At 48.1% G+C, this 15,777-nt stretch overlaps 1 non-coding gene and 1 pseudogene across 1 annotated transcript; both read left to right on the top strand.

Annotated features, from left to right (window-relative positions):
• The first annotated feature begins 11,694 nt into the window (after positions 1–11,694).
• LOC134983506 (U5 spliceosomal RNA) lies at positions 11,695–11,802 on the top strand (annotated as a pseudogene).
• Positions 11,803–13,487: 1,685 nt separating this feature from the next.
• LOC134983504 (U5 spliceosomal RNA) lies at positions 13,488–13,602 on the top strand. The gene has a single exon (XR_010191656.1). It is a non-coding gene; the product is annotated as a U5 spliceosomal RNA (small nuclear RNA).
• Positions 13,603–15,777: the final 2,175 nt, after the last annotated feature.

The raw sequence follows: 15,777 nt of genomic DNA, 5'->3' as shown, positions 1-15,777 counted from the left end.
TCATCCCCAGCTTGGATCTCCTCTGCATCAACATTCCGACCGGCCTAAGACAGCTCCACCAGCTCCTCATTCCATGTAACTCTCTCCCAGCTGCACCAGCTCCTCATTCCATGTAACTCTCTCCCAGCTGCACCAGTTCCTCATTCCATGTAACTCTCCCAGCTGCACCAGCTCCTCATTCCATGTAACTCTCTCCCAGCTGCACCAGTTCCTCATTCCATGTAACTCTCCCAGCTGCACCAGCTCCTCATTCCATGTAACTCTCTCCCAGCTGCACTAGCTCCTCATTCCATGTCACTCTCTCCCAGCTGCACCAGCTCCTCATTCCATGTAACTCTCTCCCAGCTGCACCAGCTCCTCGGTTCATGTAACTCTCTCCCAGCTGCACCAGCTCCTCATTCCATGTAACTCTCTCCCAGCTGCACCAGCTCCTCATTCCATGTAACTCTCTCCCAGCTGCACCAGCTCCTCAGTTCATGTAACTCTCTCCCAGCTACACCAGCTCCTGATTCCATGTAACTCTCTCCCAGCTGCACCAGCTCCTCATTTCATGTAACTCTCTCCCAGCTACACCAGCTCCTCATTCCATGTAACTCTCTCCCAGCTGCACCAGCTCCTCATTCCATGTAACTCTCTCCCAGCTGCACCAGCTCCTCATTCCATGTAACTCTCTCCCAGCTGCACCAGCTCCTCATTCCATGTAACTCTCTCCCAGCTGCACCAGCTCCTCATTCCATGTAACTCTCTCCCAGCTGCACCAGCTCCTCATTTCATGTAACTCTCTCCCAGCTACACCAGCTCCTCATTCCATGTAACTCTCTCCCAGCTGCACCAGCTCCTCATTCCATGTAACTCTCTCCCAGCTGCACCAGCTCCTCATTCCATGTAACTCTCTCCCAGCTGCACCAGCTCCTCATTCCATGTAACTCTCTCCCAGCTGCACCAGCTCCTCATTCCATGTAACTCTCTCCCAGCTGCACCAGCTCCTCATTCCATGTAACTCTCTCCCAGCTGCACCAGCTCATCATTCCATGTAACTCTCCCAGCTGCACCAGCTCCTCAGTTCATGTAACTCTCTCCCAGCTGCACCAGCTCCTCATTCCATGTAACTCTCCCAGCTGCACCAGCTCCTCATTTCATGTAACTCTCTCCCAGCTGCACCAGCTCCTCATTTCATGTAACTCTCCCAGCTGCACCAGCTCCTCATTCCATGTAACTCTCTTCCAGCTGCACCAGCTCATCATTCCATGTAACTCTCTCCCAGCTGCACCAGCTCCTCATTCCATGTAACTCTCTCCCAGCTGCACCAGCTCATCATTCCATGTAACTCTCTCCCAGCTGTACCAGCTCCTCATTCCATGTAACTCTCCCAGCTGCACCAGCTCCTCATTTCATGTAACTCCCTCCCAGCTGCACCAGCTCCTCATTCCATGTAACTCTCTCCCAGCTGCACTAGCTCCTCATTTCATGTAACTCTCTCCCAGCTGCACCAGCTCCTCATTCCATGTAACTCTCTCCCAGCTGCACCAGCTCCTCATTCCATGTAACTCTCCCAGCTGCACCAGCTCCTCATTCCATGTAACTCTCTCCCAGCTGCACCAGCTCCTGATTCCATGTAACTCTCTCCCAGCTGCACCAGCTCCTCATTCCATGTAACTCTCTCCCAGCTGCACCAGCTCCTGATTCCATGTAACTCTCTCCCAGCTGCACCAGCTCCTCAGTTCATGTAACTCTCTTCCAGCTGCACCAGCTCCTCATTCCATGTAACTCTCTCCCAGCTGTACCAGCTCCTCATTTCATGTAACTCTCTCCCAGCTGCACCAGCTCCTCAGTTCATGTAACTCTCTCCCAGCTGTACCAGCTCCTCATTACATGTAACTCTCTCCCAGCTGCACTAGCTCCTCATTTCATGTAACTCTCTCCCAGTTGCAGCAACAGTTTATCTTCCTTCTAAACTGTATTTTTGCTTGTAAATCTTTTTTCTTCATTCTGCATCTCCTCTATACTCCGCTGTTCAGTAACCTGGTCACCCTCCAAGGTTTCTTTGGGCATCTCAGAGTGGTTTTTAAAGACTATCTTCTGCCTCCATGCCAGGGCTTGATAACAATCTAATAAATCATCAAAGAACCTTATGTCCACCGTATTTCCAGGTATTATAACCATGCCACGTTTCGAATAAATCCTTTCTCAAAGTGTCTTTCAATGGTCACTGATAGATCATCACAGCAGGATGAGGTCAGATCACGCAATGTTTCCTGGTGGGATATGCGCGTTCTGGGTTAGGTCACTTTCATCCGCGGTCACCTGGCACCATTCAATACAGAACGCATCATATGTGATTACCAAAATAAAATTTGCTTGGTGGTAATGTAACATCATATGTAAACCCAAAACACTATTGTCACTTCATTCATACACTGTTCTGGGAACTAGACTAGGGACTCCCCGGTCGGCGCGCGGATGTTGGGGGGTCTCCCCTGGTCCACTGGTCCCCCCCCCTCCCTTGGCTTAATACTCAGCCTGTACCCTTGCTCTCCTGCTTAATAGTTGGAGGGGGGATGCTTTTTTAAGTGGGTGTGTGTTATGTTCTTGCCCCAGGCACAACAGTGGCAGATTGGGATACTGCTTAACCCCACTGCCAGCCCATGCATTTTTCCCATACTGTTTATTTATCTTACATCCTAGAGGATGCTGGGGTCCATATTAGTACCATGGGGCTATAGATGGGTCCACCAGGAGCCATTGGCACTTTAAGAGTTTAACAGTGTGGGCTGGCTCCGCCCTCTATGCCCCTCCTACCAGACTCAGTTTAAAAAATGTGCCCGAAGGAGCCGGTCACAGCTAGGGGAGCTCTACAGTGCGTTCTTAGAAAAAGTTTATTTTAGAGTTTTTATTTTACAGGGAGACTGCTGGCAACAGTCTACCTGCATCGAGGGACTGAGGGGGGAGCAGTGTCTGCCCTGCGGGGTCTGAGCCACTGTCTCCGCTGACTGGACACTGAGCTCCAGAGGGGACAGATCGCTCCCCACCGCAGGCTAACGCTTACCCCAGCAGCATGCCGCCACCCCCTTGCAGAGCTGAAGTGTGGTGAGTGAGTCACCGTCCCCCCTAACAAGTGGGGGGGGTCGGTGTGAAGATGGCGGCTATAGGGTAGGAGCAGAGTATTAACTGTGCTCCTGGATGGCTCAGCGGTACCTGGGCACGGCGCTGTGAGGGGCATCCTGAACCAGCGCCTGAACCCTACACTGACCAGAAAAGCCTGTCGGGGTCTGTGGATCTCAGCCAGCACAAAATCCTCAGGCAAGTATAATCTAAGCAGAGCGGGAAGATGGCGCCATTAAGGGGGCGGAGCTTCTCAGAGTGGACCCAGCAGAGTTTTAGCCCCATTTTCCTGCCTGCAGTCAGATGCAAGTGGAAGAACAGTCCCTTCAGTGCAACTCCAGCTATCTGTACGGTACAAGGGGGTGTAGAAGGGAGGGGAGGCTGTGTAAGACTGTATCACCTATTAAGGGACACAGTCAGCGCTGGTTTGGGGTCTCCCTATACCTGTAATAGCGCTGTGTGTGGGTTGGCTTCAATCTCTGTGTCTCTCTGCCATTCTTGGGGGGGGGGGGGGGGGACTCTGTCTGCCCAGTCCCCTGTGTGTATGTGGTGTGAGTGGTGTGTAACAGCAAACATGTCTACAGACTCTGTTTCATATGCTGCAGAGGATTCATCTTCTCAGGAAGATCCCATACCATGTAATCAGGATTGCACTGTTGTAGCGCAGATCCCAGCTAGAGAACCGGAGTGGTTAGCCTCTCTTAGGGGGACTATTTCTCAGATTTTTGAAAAGGTTACAAGAACTGAGCATGTCACTCAGGTACTGCAATCCTCTATGGTTGTATGGTCTGATACTGCTCCCTCAGTGTGCCTTGCGGTATATTCTCACAAACGTGCGCTTGCCAAGATTATGCAGGATGACACGGACACCGAATCTGACACTGCAGACGGTGATGGGTCGAGGGGGACAGCGTCACTTGTTAAGGGGGTGCAGTTGATGATTGAGGCCATGTGGGATGTGTTGTATATTTCTGACACACCTGAACAGGTAGAGGAGGCCTTTTTCACGGACAGTAGGAAGGCCTCACTCACCTTCCCAGCATCTAAGTAATTAAATGTTATATTTGAAAAAGCCTGGGAAAAAATTCCAGATCCCTAAAAGGGTTTTCATGGTTTTCCCTTCCCGGAAGATGATAGAAAAAAATGGGAGTCTCTGCCTATGTAGACGCCTCTGTTTCCAGGATGTCAAAACATGTAGTTTTACCAGTCCTGGGATCTACCGTGTTGAAGGACCCGGCAGTTCGCAAGGTGGATGCTACGCTCAAATCCATATACACAGCTTCAGGGGCTATACTACGGCCTACTATTGCCTGTGCATGGATTTCTAAAGCTATTGCCAAGTGGTCAATCACTCTGCAAGAGGACTTGACTACGATGGATAGAGGTGACGTTGATTTGTTTTTACGTAACATACAGGATTCTGCGGGGTTCCTGGTAGAATCCATGAAGGATCTGGGTTCCATGGCTGTGGTGATCTCCTCCATGTCCGTCTCGGCTCGCAGGGGTCTCTGGCTGTGCCAATGTTCTGCGGACGCGGAATCCAGGAAGAGTGTGGAGGGTCTACCCTGCACAGGTCAGGCTCTATTTGGGGAGGCACTGGATGCGTGGATTGCCACGGCTACCGCAGTTAAGTCTCCTTTTCTCCCCTCGGCTACACCGGCTACTAAGAAGCCTTTTACGGCCGCCACGTCACAGCTCTTTCGACCCGCAAGCCCTACAAAGAACAAGCCTTCTCACACCTTCAGAGGTGGTCATGCTAAAGCATGCTTCTGGTTCCCCCAAGTCCTCCACATGACGGTGGACCATACAGCCTGGAGGAAGGTCAGGTGGGAGCAAAACTCTGGCAATTCAGCCACGTCTGGCCTGGACCCTTGGATAAAAGATAGCGTGTCCAGGGGGTACATGCTGGAGTTTCAAACTCTCCCGCCTCACCGTTTCTTCAAATCAGGCTTGTTAGCTTTGCCGGCAGACAGAGCAATTCTGGACGCTATCTGATAATTGGTAGTGTCCGAGGTCATTGTTCCAGTTCCGCCTCATCAGTGGAACAAAGGTTACTATTCAGACCTTTTTGTGGTACCGATGCCGGATGGTTCAGTAAGACCAATTCTGAAATTAAAACCTTTGAACCCTTATCTCAGAGAGTTCAAATTCAAGATGGAGTCTCTGAGAGCTGTCATCTCAGGACTGATGGAGGGGGAGTTCCTGGTGTCCCTGGACATCAAGGATGCGTACCTCCACATTCCCATTTGGTCGCCGCATCAGGCATATCTCAGGTTTGCACTGTTAGATGATCACTATCCGTTTCAGGCACTGCCGTTCGGTCTCTCCACGGCACAAAGGGTTTTCACCAAGGTGATGGCAGAGATGATGGTTCTCCGCAAGCAAGGGGCGAACATAATTCTGTATCTGGACAATCTTCTGATCAAGGCGTCATCCAGGGAGAAGTTGTTAAGATCCATTGCTCTCACGACACATCTGCTTAAAGAGCACGGTTGGATCCTGAACCTTCCAAAGTCTCAATAAAGACTGCCCGGGTATCGGTTCATCAGTGCATCCGCCTTCTGGGGAAGATGGTTGCCTCCTACGAGGCTCTGCAGTACGGAAGGTTTCATGCTCGATCCTTTCAGCTGGATATCTTGGACCAGTGGTCGGGATCTCACCTACATAGGCACCAGAGGATACGTCTGTCACCGAAAGCCAGGATTTCGCTTCTCTGGTGGCTACAACTACCACACCTTCTAGAGGACCGAAGGTTCGGAGTTCAGGACTGGATCCTTCTAACCACGGATGCAAGTCTAAGAGGTTGGGGAGCAGTCGCTCAGGGGAAAACCTTCCAAGGAAGGTTGTCGGATCAAGCATCCCTTCTCCCAATAAACATCCTGGAGCTAAGGGCCATATACAATGGCCTTCTTCATGCAGCACACCTTCTACAGGATTGGGCTGTTCAGGTGCAGTCGGACAACGTGGCCTACATAAACCGACATGGCGGAACTAAGAGCAGTGCTGAAGTCTAAGAGGTGTCAAGAATCCTCCTCTGGGTGGAAAGACACACAGTGGTGGTGTCGGCAACCTTCATTCCGGGAGTAGACAACTGGGAAGCAGAATTCCTCAGCAGAGACAATCTCCATCCAGGAGAGTGGGGCCTCCATCCCGAGGTGTTTGAGGAGGTAACCGGTTGGTGGGGGATTCCTCACATAGCCATGATGGCCTCCCATCTCAACAAGAAGCTGCGGAGGTACTGTTCCAGGTCGAGAGACCCGCAGGCAGTGGTAAGACCGTGGGTGTTCACGTCCGTGTAGGTGTTCCCTCCACTTCCTCTGATTCCAAAACTTCTTCAACTTGTAAGAAGAACAAATGTTCTGACAATCCTCATTGCTCCGGACTGGCCAAGGAGGACTTGGTACGTGGATCTGCTGGATCTTCTGCTGGAAGATCCAATGCCCTTACCTCTTCGGGAGGATCTGCTGCTGCAGGGGCCGTTCGCTGTTTGACGGCATGGCGGTTGAGCACCATATCTTTGCTCGAAAGGGTATTCTGAGCGAGGTTATTCCTACCCTGATACAGGCTAGGAAGGGGGTAACGTCTTAACATTACCATCGAATTTGGAAAAAAATGTGGGTCTTGGAGTGAATCCAAGAAATTTACTGCGGTGGAGTTTCAACTTGGACGTTTTATCCTTTTCATGAAGGCGAGTGTGGATATGGGCCTGAGATTGGGCTCCATCAAGGTCCAGATCCCAGCTTTGTCCATTATCTTCCATAAACAATTGGCTGTCATCCCTGAGGTTCAGACCTTTTTGAAAGGGGTTCTGCACGTCCAGCCTCCCTTTGTGGCACCAACGGCACCCTGGGATCTTGATGTGGTATTACAGTTCCTGCAATCGGATTGGTTTGAGCCTCTACAGGAGGCTGAAATCAAATTTCTCAGGTGGAGTGCAGTCACTTTGTTGGCCTCAGCTTCTGCTCAACGCATGTCGGAATTTGGGGCTTTGTCCTGTAAAAGTCCCTATCTGGTCTTACATGAAGATAGGGCGGAACTCAGGAATCGTCCGCAGTTCCTGCCTAAGGTTGTGTCAGCTTTTCATATCAACCAACCTATTGTGGTGCCAGTGGCTATTGACTCCTCATTTGACTCAAAGGCCTTGGATGTTGTGAGGACTTTGAAGATTTATGTGAAGAGGACGGCTCGTCATAGAAAATCTGACTCTGTTCGTCCTCTATGATCCCAAGAAAATTGGGTGTCCTGCTTCTAAGCAGTCGATTTCATGCTGGATCAGGTTCACCATCCAGCATGCATATTCTACGGCAGGACTGCCATGTCCAAAATCTGTAAAGGCCTACTCTACTCGTAAGGTGGGCTCTTCATGGGCGGCTGCCCGGTGTGTCTCGGCTATACAGCTTTGCCGAGCAGCTACTTGGTCTGGGTCGAACATATTTGCTAAGTTGTACAAGTTCAATACTTTGGCCTCTGATGACTCAAGTTTGGTCAAGCAGCTTTGCAGGAGCCTCCGCGCGCTCCCTCCCATTCTGGGAGCTTTGGTACATCCCCATGGTACTAATATGGACCCCAGCATCCTCTAGGACGAAAAAGAAAATAGGATTTTAATTACCTACTGGTAAATCCTTTTCTCATAGTCTGTAGAGGATGCTGGGAGCCCGCCCAGCGCTTCGTTTTCCTGCATTGGTTATTTAGTTCAGTACTGCCTGGATCCTAGGTAAGTTCTGCATTCTTTACTGTTTTAGGACTGTTTCAGCTGTTGCTGAGTTTTTCAGCATGTTGGATTTACCTGTTGGGTGAGCCTGGTATGAATCTCGCAACTATCTGTGTATTTCCTTCTCTCGAAGTATGTCGTCTCCTCTGGGACAGTTTCTAGACTGAGTCTGGTAGGAGGGGCATAGAGGGAGGAGCCAGTCCACACTCTCAAACTCTTAAAGTGCCAATGGCCCCAGCATCCTCTACGGACTACGAGAAAAGGATTTACCGGTAGTTAAATAAAATCCTATATTTTGGGGTTAATTTTTTTTGTTTGACGTTTTATTTTTTGGAGGGAAGGTTCATTTTTGTTTTTTTATTTTGTTTGGGGATACTGGACAGTTGAGCAGTTCAGATGACAGCAGCGGGGAAGAAACATCTTGTCACGGGACAGTCACTGGAAGAGGCAACGGCTTCCTCCACAGGGGGCAGCCTGAACCGACAGACGCATCACGGCATGTCAGTCCAGGTTCTTAACCGAAAAGGGGAATGTTCCAGAACATATAGTAAGAAGAAAAACTTCTGTCTATGCTGTGAGATGCCATACTCAAAAATTGCAAAGCATGTGGAAATTGTCCACCGCAGTGAGTCGGAGGTAGCAAGGGCACTGAGCAAAAATCGTGCAGCTGGACCTGATTCTCCACCGGGGGAACTTTGCACATAATATCGGTGTTCTCTGCGAAGGCAGCGGTGTCTTACTACCATACAAGCAGCCGGATAAAGCAGCAGCTCCGCAAGATTTCATGCACTGAGCAGACTGCCAAGGTGTGTTCTCCAGGCGACACCTGTGGTGACATGTGAAGAGGTGCCTGCTTCGCAACAGGGGGGGCCATCCCAAACCCGGTAGAGTCCAGTCCCTGTGCACTTACAACACCCCCGTTCCACCAGGGATTGGCACCAGCCCATGGAAGTTGTTGATCCAAATGAATTAAGATAATGTGGTACCCGGGATCAAGGAGGAACACTGCATCATGCAGTTTGGGCAGCACCTCTACAACCGACTGGGGTCTGATGTCAGCAAGCACGAGTACATCCGCCATAAGCTCCGGGAGGTGGGGCGGCTCCTGCTGCATGCGATGAAGGTCACTCCATTGTGGAGCATGGAAGATTCCATTCACCCATACAACTTCTTAAATGTGGTGCATGCCATCAGGAGCCTGGCCGGCTACAGTATTACCATCTTCAAGAAGGTACCCTGCAGCTGGCCAAGTTAAGCAAGCTCTTCGTGACCCTCGTGCAAGGGAGAATGGTTGAATTCAGAGGTCGGAGTCTGGAGGTGATCTCCATTTATTTATTTATTAACAGTTTCTTATATAGCGCAGCAAATTCCGTTGCACTTTACAATTGGAAATAACAATGATATAACAAAACTGGGTAATAACAAACAGTCATAGAGGTAGGAAGGCCCTGCTCGCAAGCTTACACTCTATAGGGAAATAGGCATGTATATACAAGCAAAGGTGCTATCTATTACATAGTTGTCCGCCAGATTGCACAGGTTCTTGGAGAGCTGTATGATATGGTCATACAGCAATGATGAACCGGGTTTGAGAGGAAGGGAAAGTGAAGAATGAGAAGACATGTGAGGATGTGTGTGGACTGTGCAGAGTGGATGCAGTTTGATAGGAAGGTTTATGAAAGTTATGTGGGCGGTTCTGGAATTTGATATGCTTGCCTAAAGAGGTGAGTTTTCAGGGAACCTTGAAGGTTTGGAGACTAGAGGAGAGTCTTATTGTGTGTGGTAGGGCATTCCACAGAGTGGGTGCAGCCCGATGAAAGTCCTGCAATCGTGAGTGGGAGTGAGTAATGAGTGTGGATGAGAGATGCAGGTCTTATGAAGAGCAAAGAGATTGGGTTGGGAGATATTTTTAGATAAGCAAAGTGATGTACTTTGGTGTAGTTTGGTTAATGACCTTGTGTGTGAGTAAAAGTATTTTATATTGAATACGGTAGAATACAGGTAACCAATGGAGGGACTGACAGAGTGGATCTGCAGACGATGAATGTCTAGCGAGGAAGATTAGCCTCGCCGCTGCATTCAGAATGGATTGTAGTGGTGAGAGTCTTGTTTTGGGAAGACCAGTTAGGAGACTATTGCAATAATCAATGCGGGAGATAATGAGAACATGGATTAGAGTTTTAGCAGTGTCTTGTGTAAGGTATAGCCGTATTTTGGATATGTTTTTTTAGATGCATGTAACATGATTTCTTTATCATCCACTAGGGGTCACTGGAGTACTCTTGGGATATGGACGGGCGTAGCCGAACAAAGGCACTGAATATTTAAATTTAGGACTCTCCCCCCCTCCATATCCCAGAGTACCTCAGTGTACTCTCTCAGTGTTTTTTCGGTGCTCACAGCACGAACATCGGCTTGTGGGAAGAGCCCACATTTGAGATTTTATTTTTCATTTTACTTTTTATTTTACACTTCCCTTCCCCAGTTTCTTGAAAAACATGGGTCCGGGATGGTGCCGCTGCAAGGCAGCGTATGGCGTGTCGGTCCTCACAAAGAGCACCCTCACAGCCACAGGCGCTGCAAGGCAGCGCATGGCGTGTCGGTCCTCACAAAGAGCACCCTCACAGCCACAGGCAGCCACTGTCTCCTGCAAGCTGCACGGAGCTTACAGAAGAAGCCCCGTCACAGCCAGGAATAAGCAAAGAGCTGGACGGAGCTTACAGGAGAAGCCCCGTCACAGCCAAGATGATGACAAGCTGAACGGAGCTTACAGACAGAAGCCCCGTCACAGCCAGCATGAGAAGCCCCGTCACAAGCTGGACGGAGCTTGCAGGAAGTGCAGCACAAGGTAGGGTGGGGTGTCAGGGCGGTCAGCTCACGCTGCCGCCCTGCAGTGTGGGGAAAGTGTTTCTTTTCTGTTTGCCGCCGCTGATTACAGCCGCCGCTCATACAAGTGCCCCGCTGAATTACGCGCTATCTAGCAGCAGAGCGGCCGCACGTCAATCACAGACGCCGGCCGCTCTCCCAGCGCTGATACCGGACACCGCTGTACAAGCCAGCCACTCTACAGAGGACAGCTCCGAGCGGCCGCACGTCAATCACAGACGCCGGCCGCTCTCCCAGCGCTGGTACCCGGCCACCGCTGTACAAAGCGCCGCCCGAGCCAGCCACTCTACAGAGAGCCAGCGACGTCGCTGATATCCGGTCACTGCTGAAGACGCCGCACGATCTTCCGGCCGGCTCCCCGGCGCTATACTCAGCGCTCTCCTGGTCTCCCTGCACCCGCTCCAGTCCGCTGCAGGTAACATGGAGTAGAAGTTACCTCACAAGCAGCGCAGCTGCAGGGGGGGTGAGGGGGGAGTAAATGCCCATAGCAGCAGCATAGAAAGGCTGCATGGGTTAAGAAAAAGGCTGTTCAGTTTGTTAAGCAGTTAATGATAAACCTAAGCAGGTTTCCAGGTTTTCTGTTAAGGCTGCAATATAATACATTCACTGCAGCCAGTGTTTATATTAACTAGAGGTTAACTAAATGTATGTATTTACTGTATACTAGACCTGTAATAACAAATAGGCTATTAAGCCTATATTAACTGTATAAAAGGCTATTAAGCCTATATTAACACTGCCTGTACTGTGATTTTCAGTGAAAGCATGAGGGCCATTTTTAATCATTGCTGTTTTTCCAGCTTATAATTCCAGAACATTCCGGCCATACACCTTTACTCCACAAGGAGGCGCAGGGGTGTTAGTGGGAATTTTTAGTTCAGGATAATTCTAGAACATTCCTGCCCTACATCTCTAAGCCACCAGAGGCGCAGGGGTGTTAGTAGGAATTTGGTTCGGGTTTCATATGCCCATGTGAACTGCTTTTCACATAAAGATTACTTTAGTTTCTCTTCATATCGAAAAAAATCTTTCGTTTTTACTAAAGATTTCCGTAGAGAGAAACAACCATGAGTTTCATATAAATATGCTGTTCAGCAATAACATATATATATATATGCCATATAATAACTTCATTAAGTCGTGCAAGTGTCTGTCTGTTGCCTATTATGGTGTCTGTCTACATAGCGAATAAGGCTCTAGTGCAGACTAAAAATACTTTTAAAAATCCTATGTTAACATTGGCAATTCAAATTAAAAGAGCGGTAATCGGAGTCTCGGAATGACTCCGCCAGCTCTAACAAAAGACAGTCTTTCCAAAGGGCCAATTTCCCTTTGGGTACCAGAGTGTTTATTTCACTGGTCTTATAATTTAATGCACGATTCTATGTCAAATCTCACACCGATAACTACGAGTGAGAAGGGTACATTAGTCCAGCACTCAGATAGTGCGGGGTTTTTGACAACATACATAATCGGTTCCAAAATAACGCAATCCGCTATGGGTAAAGGCGTTTCTGTCAAACTTTATAAAAACCCAGGATACATTTGGGTTACTATAAATCTATGTATGAAACAATGACGATCACTGTTAAAACAAGCTGCACAGTATATCTGTAAACCTTCTGCTAACGCCGGTTACTTTCATCGTCGCTACTTAAGTGCGACAAGGCCAGAGCTCGTTTGCTCCTAAATTTGATATTCAGATATCAAGACGCAAATACTTGTAACGGCAGTGGTACAAAACAGTCACGCCTTGTAATAACAGGACGCTACAGTCAGCAAGCCAGTGGTTTCATGACCTCTTTTCCAATTGTGGAAGCGCGTCTTTACATGTTACATTTGCGAGATTTCCAGACTTCAACTCATGCATGTCTCAGCTATTTACAGATTAAAGGACAAAACTGCCTCTGGGGAACGGTTTGGCAGGTTGCCATTTAGTCTTTGCTGGTTTATAAACCAGGCAGTAGTACTGCAACAGAGTCAGAGTTACTTATTTCCCTCTGTTTGAGCAAAACCAAACAGCTCCGTCGCAATATCAATCAGCAACTCACTTACTACAGTTGGAAAATGGATTTTCTGCACTTAGTATTTGCTTATTGGAGCCACAAAATTGCATAATTACATTTGATCTTCACAATGCGTATTTACCCATTCCGGTTTGTTCATCACAGGTTCTAGCGTTTGCAAATCGCCACAACCATTACCCATTTCAGGTCTACCGTTGCTTATCGCTTCGGGTGTTTACCAAAGTGTTGTTGGGATGATAGCTCATCTCACATAAGAACTCTGTCTCAACAGAGTTTCTCTATCTTAGATGATCTGCTCATAAGAACTCTGTCTCAACAAAGTTCCTCTAACTTGCGCTACTAAGGTATACTGCGGTAGCAGATCAAGTTCGAAAACAATCGCATCTAATTCCGTCTAAACGAGGTCAATTCCTAGGTAAGATTATAAATACGGTAAATCAAAAACTTTTTACCTACTACACCAGCAAGAACAAATGTACATCTAGTAATTAGTGCAAAACACGCACACTAGCGGTACATTGGTGTATTCACCTATTAAGAATAAAGATGTGTTTTCAATTTAGTTCACCACCCTTCACTCGCGTTTCCCACAGAGGGACAAGGGTGCATATACTCTGGACGAGAGTCGCAGAGGGTCAGGATTTGTAGTTAAAATCAGCGACAAAGGTTCTAAAACACGACAGATTGCTGTCGATAAATGTCCTAGAACTCCGTGCGTTTTACAATGCAATACATGATTCGCTTTCAGTCTGACCAGGAATATACTCTGGTTTCTCTTCAGAACGAATAAATCTTTCACCTTTTACTAAAGATTTCCGTGGAGAGGAACAACCATGAGTTTCATGTAATTTGTTGATGCCTGGCTCACGCTGGGCTTAAGCAGTCAGACAAGGCAACGGCAGTTGCATACACAACCAGTGAGAACCAAGAAGCCGCATGGCAATGCGGCAGGTAACTCAAATCCTCAATAACTCAGAACACCATTATGTGAAAATGTCAAGAGATCATTCCGGGAGTGGACATCTGTTAGACAGATGATCTCACCCGTCAGTATTTGGATCCTGAAAACTGGACATTAAATCAAGAGGTGTTTCATATGTGAGTCCACAGAAGGGGGTTACTCTCAAGTATACATGATGGCATCTCGCCACAATTACAAAAGCTCAGTATGTGTACAAAACAGATCACAAGGGCAGTGGCAGTGGAGTCTCTCACATTCATGTGGTCGTGTATCTGGCTCCACCATTTTCCGCTGCTCTCTCCGTTGCCAAAACGGATCATAAGACAGTTCGTCACAGTCATACTGGTGGTATCTCATGGGTTTCGGAGAAGTTTGCTTCTCGCATTTCCAAGGAATACTTGCACACGATCTTGCCCCGCTCATAATACGTCCAACCTGTTACATCAGGGAATGTTCTTTTACCCATAGTTACCTATGTACCTATTATCTATGTACCGCAGCTGCGGTTGACGGGGTGAGGGTTCAGACCGCCCTCTTAAGAAATAGAGCATTACAGAGCTCCCTCACAGCCCACACATTCTCCTGCACTGGCTGGCCGGCGCTTACTGAGAAGCCCCGTCGGAGCCTCATTACAGATTGCAGGAGCTAGTAAGCCGCTTAAGGCAGCTCATTATTACAAAATTTTGTGTGCTTACATAGGTTGTAAACCTCGGAAGTTTCCAACATCATCCTTCAAGGTACCCGTATTCTGTTAAACGGGGTGGGATGGAAAACTGCGTTGATCTGCACTAAGAGTGCAGGTATCTGTGTGGTAAACTTATTTTCAAAGACGTTTGCCTCTATTTGCGTCTGTACACATCTTTCTACAAGGTGTCATCAAAGTTCAGACTCTATTTATCCCACCTACAGCGCCAGGCGACTTGAGGTTGGGTTCAGATTTCTTACAGTTTCATATTTTGAACCCTTACAACAAATGGGAATTAAGTTTCTCACTTTGGAAAACATTTTTCTTCTAGCCTTGGCTTCGGCAAGGGTTTTGTTTTCATATTTGGGTGCCTTGTATTCCAAGCCACCGTAATTGAGTTTTCTCATAACAAAGAGATCTTCGGACGAATTACGCTTGCGTATTCTTCACATCAATATACCAATAGGGGTTCCTGTGCGGACAGCACATTCTAGAATTCTGAATGTGGTACACGCATTACGCGTTTATATATGTCCCGAAGGTCAACAGTACGTGATATGAATACATTGTTTGTTCTCTATGATACTGACAACTGGGGTTAGCCAGTTTCTCAGCAGACATTATCCAGTTGGATAATAATAATGACTACAAGTCAGGCTTACTTTAAGGCTAAGTTATAATCGCCTACGTCAGTAATAGCTCATCCCACAGGTTCTGTGGGAATGTCAGACCCAGCGGGTCGTGGAGCGTCTACGACGCGGCTACATAGCCTTCATGTGCACCACGTTTGTGCACGTTTACACGTTATGAATGGTGGCGCCATCAGCATCTAGCTTTGGCCTGCCTACTGTTACAAGTATCAAACAGCTCTCCCACCCACGAGGGAGGCTTTGGTACATCCCAAGAGTACTCCAGTGACCCCTAGTGGATGATAAAGAAAATAGGATTTTGGTACTTACCAGGTAAATCCTTTTCTTTGAATCCATAGGGGGCACTGGACGCCCACCCAGAGCAGTTTTACCTGGGTTGTTTTAAGCTCAAGGGAGCTTAGGGTCACAAGTTTTACTTGGTTTGTATTAAGCTCAGAGGAGCTTGTGGTAACACATTTTCACCGATTGGTTCAAATTATAAAGTTCTATCGGTTAAGGTGTCAACTGTTTAGTTGACAGTAAGGTTATGGGTCAACTTTGTTGTTGTCCGTTATGTTATAGGTATTCTCCATTGTCAACCTCTCTATATAGTTCCTGTTCGCTCAGTAAAAAACACTGAGAGAGTACACTGAGGTACTCGGGGATATGGAGGGGGGGAGAGTCCTAAATTTAAATATTCAGTGCCTTTGTTCGGCTACGCCCGTCCATATCCCAAGAGTACTCCAGTGCCCCCTATGGATTCAAAGAAAAGGATT

Source organism: Pseudophryne corroboree (assembly GCF_028390025.1).
Source record: "Pseudophryne corroboree isolate aPseCor3 chromosome 3 unlocalized genomic scaffold, aPseCor3.hap2 SUPER_3_unloc_16, whole genome shotgun sequence".
Lineage (NCBI taxonomy): Eukaryota > Metazoa > Chordata > Amphibia > Anura > Myobatrachidae > Pseudophryne > Pseudophryne corroboree.
This window is presented reverse-complemented; position numbering and strand designations above follow the sequence as displayed.